The sequence below is a fragment of the Pithys albifrons genome, chromosome 18, assembly GCF_047495875.1.
Source record: "Pithys albifrons albifrons isolate INPA30051 chromosome 18, PitAlb_v1, whole genome shotgun sequence".
NCBI lineage: Eukaryota > Metazoa > Chordata > Aves > Passeriformes > Thamnophilidae > Pithys > Pithys albifrons.
In genome coordinates this window covers 10,547,759-10,551,717 of record NC_092475.1, presented here as the reverse complement: position 1 = coordinate 10,551,717, position 3,959 = coordinate 10,547,759, and the positions used below count along the sequence as shown (strand labels likewise).

The following is a 3,959-nucleotide window of genomic DNA, read 5'->3' as shown; positions in this document are numbered from 1 at the left end:
GCACAGGAGGTGTCACTGCACAACAAGTGAAATGGGTATTTATTTGCCAAGCAGAAGCAGAGGGGAAGAGATGTAATTCCCCAGTTTACACACACACACACACATCTGCAGTGTGTCAGTGTTTCAAAAGCACAGTTTAAGGACACATGTGATCTCTGCAGCAAAATGAATGGCTGTTCTCAGCCAGGAAGGCTAAGCAAACCTGCACAGGTGACAGATTTATGTGCCAGTGCATTAAGAGACAAACCAGCAGTGTAAAAACAGCTCATGGACTCTGAGTGGAGCAGGTCCATACCCTGGTTCACACCCATCCATGCAGGGTTCACTAATAGCAAACGAGATCCCCACAGTGCACACATTCACAACCTCACCTACAGCACATCAGCCTCATTTTTTACTAAGATGTGATGTGAAATTTACTGTCTGTAGCTTTCCACCCCTACAAAATCCCCCATGTGACAGAAGTCACCTGGTCACCCTCATCTCCCCATCATACCTTGTAGCATTAACACTTACAGTATAAGTCAGCTGTCCTCAGATATTGCCCCAACAGCCTGCTCTGTCTTAGGAAGGGTCATGGTCACCAGTTGCCCCAGGAAAGAGTCAGGAAACCATGTCAGGCAAGGGGAGTTTATTCCCCAGCCACACAGCTCCATGTATTAACCTCAATGGGAAAGGTTTCTTGCTGCTCAGGTATGATGCTTGGAGAAGCGGGAATACTCTTTATTGTGAAGTCTCCACAGGTTTCTCTTATGTCAACTCGCTCAACTCCCTGTTGAAATGAAAATGATCATCCCAAAAGATGGAGTAAAACCTTTGTGCAAAGCAAGATCTTAGCCAATTTGCAAAGTTTCTGAGAAACCAAACTAGGGTGGGGAAGGCATTGTAACCAAAGGACTCATTGGACTTATTTCAAGAGTATTCCTGGAAAACACAAAGAGCAGAAGTGTATGTGTGTGTGTGTGTGTGTGTACACATACATATATATCTCCTTCCTTCCCTTCCAACAGCTTTTTCTGCTCATCCTCTGCCTTAATTGAGATATTCTAGCTCTGACAGTGGATCACAGCAGTAATTATTTTCTTGATCTCTTGCCACACACTCTCTTTCATCTAAACTATTTCACCCACTCACTTTTGTGCAACTAAATGAGGCACAGCAAACACATGAGTGGTGCATTCACACAGCAGAGGTAATAGGAAAATTCAAACTGGGGCAACAGGGCTGTCTCCAGGCTTGCAGGACTCCATGGAAAGTGCCTTTGGAGCTTTACACAGCTTCTTCTCCAACTGTATTTTTTTTTCCTCCATTCAAAAACCTGTGTTTCCAACCCTTATCATTCCAGAACTCTTCATGGCACTTAGATATGAACATGGATAGCCTGTTTAAATTACTGGAAGGAGATCAGAAAAACTCCTGACCTCTGGAGTTTGATATAGACCTCTCCTGTAATCTTTCTTACTGCTTTAACCTGAGTAATCTCCCCAAAATAACTGCCATTGATTCATTTCTCTTTTCAGCAAAACACAGGTTGGGTTCTTTCTAGTGGAAAAATTTTGTGTCAGAAATATTTTGACTTTATTTCCAAAATGTGAAGCACTTGCTAGTTCCTTTCTGTAATTATTATGCTTTTTTTACATGTCTGGGAGAACACTGAAATGAAAGGGATGCACTGCTCTTGGCAAACCTGATCTTCATTACCCATTGTCTCTTTTCTGTAACTGAGGGAGGAATATATCATTTTGTGCAAGAAGGGAAAATTCCTGCTCTTTTCAGTGCTGTGAATGCTGGGAATTCGATGACATGCAGTCACTGTGCTTGCCAATGCAACGGGACACCAGCTCAGCTGTGTTTTTGGCTCAGTCCTGTGCTTTCTAGGAACCTCTTCAGAGCACCACCACTACTGATGAGGAGCACTGGGGAAGGAGGCCGAACCCTCCTGTTGCAACACTCTATCCTGTTTTTTCACACCTGCACAGAACTTTACTTTTGACAAAGCAACAAAACAGCACTCAGAACTTGAGGGAGTGCATTGCCAAAGCACAGCAAGGACACACAACCCTCCTGCATGTGGGGGTGCTGTAGAGATCCTCTCTGGGCTGCACTGCAGCTCCCTGGCTCTGTTCGTGCCCACTGGAGTTGGCTCTGTGGGCTCCAGTTCCTGACACCTGTGTGTGCCAACACTTGTGCTGCTTCTCTGAGTAGTTCAACACCTGCAGCACACTCAGACATCACCACCCACACCCTCAAAACTGATCCAGGGGATTGCTGGAGTTGTTAAATATTTTTATTCCTCCCTTCCACTTTGTGCCCCCTGGTAATGACAGAAGCCAGAGAGGAGTTGTAGCCTTTGATGTTCACCACGTCTCTTTTTCACCTGTGAGTTTTTCATGTGGATGATAGCAACACAAATGTCCACTTCTACAAAGCTGCTACCAGGCTTCCTGAGCACCAAATATATGGAAATATATGATGTTTTCATCAGCAGTAGTTCCTTTTCTGGCAGTCACCAACCACCTGTAAAGAGAAGGCAACAGGTCTGAGAGTTGGTGTTAGGCTGACATCTGTTATCATCTTCCTCCTTATCTGGAGGTATTTTTGTTATCTAGGAAAAAAACCCTCACCCTGAATAAGCACACATTAAAAAAAAAAAAAAGAGGATGAAGATGCCTTAAACTTCCTCCAGATATGTTTAGAAGTGTCACTCAGAAGTTGTCACTCTTGGCATTCTTCCGGATAATCTTTTATTTTCCTTTATTTTATTCAATAATAGACTTGTCCATATGGAGACCACAAGAAAATTAACCCTGGGAATTTAAACATTCTCAGGGAATGCTGTGGGAGGGAATTTAAGGTAGACTATTTAAGCCACAATTGCTAGTGAACTCAGAATTACAACGCTTCAAATTTTCTCTAATATCATAAATTGGCTTTTATAGAACCATAAACAGCGAGTCAGACAGTGCTGGCGGCTGTGCCAGTGGCAGTGACAAAAATCTGCCAGGCATGAGAGCTTCTAGAAACTGCTTCCTGCAAAATGACTGGCACTGGGATAGCAAAACGAAGGAGGATCCAGATTCACAACCAGCATCACCTTTGCATTGTCATGCTGACAGGGCTAAGTAAAATAATTACCCTTCAATGATGTTATACTATTACTAAACTGGTTATTAAGGAAAATGGGAAATTAGCTTTATTATTAAAAGGCACTTTTTGTTGTGCTAGAACCATTCTTTACATTCTTTACATTTACTTCTGGGAAAGTAAACCATCTTCCTGAACAATCCAAATGCAGTGGTAGCAAGATTGAGCAAAAAAGAAAGTAGAGAGGAGATGGTTATTTCACCCTGTGTAGTGCCCCAGGTTCCAGGTCCAGCTTCTTGATGTCAGAGTGGGTGTCAAACTCCTCAGTGCACACAAGTCAGCAAAATAAGGGAGCGTTTCTCAAGCTGCAGAAAAGATGTTTTCAAAATTTCTAAAACAGTATCTCAAAATATAAAGTTTCTTGGGGTGAATTAAACTGATCCAGTGTCACAGTAGACCGAGTGACCCTTTGCAAAACTGTTTACTGAAAAAAATCAACATCTGCCCTACATATTGAGGTGCAAAAGCAGGAAAGGAGGACTTACCCTGCTGACAAAACAGTCATCTTTCCTGAGTGCCTGTGCTTACCCCAGGCTGGAGCCATCTGTTCAGGAGACTGTGTCGCCCTGCAGTGCTTGAGTGAGTGCGTGTACACAGGAGGGTGTGGGTTTTGCTCCCTGACCTAGAATCATGCTGTTATATAAACCCTGGGATTATCAATACCCTCACATTGCAAACCAGCTCCTGTTCAACTCATTAAAGGATTGTGCCTCTGCCTGTTCTGACAAATTTCACCCCTTTGGCATTCTTTCCGTTAATGAAGATAGCAACTCATTACTCTGTGCTAGCTGAAACACCCATAGGTTAACTCAGTT

General features: G+C 43.2%; 1 long non-coding RNA gene across 1 annotated transcript; it reads right to left on the bottom strand.

Annotated features, from left to right (window-relative positions):
• Nucleotides 1-2,273: 2,273 nt before the first annotated feature.
• On the bottom strand, nucleotides 2,274-3,715 carry LOC139680529 (uncharacterized). Its single transcript, XR_011699363.1, has 2 exons — nucleotides 3,630-3,715; nucleotides 2,274-2,517 (listed from the first exon to the last, which is right to left on the bottom strand). It is a non-coding gene; the product is annotated as an uncharacterized lncRNA (long non-coding RNA).
• Between the last annotated feature and the right edge of the window lie 244 nt (nucleotides 3,716-3,959).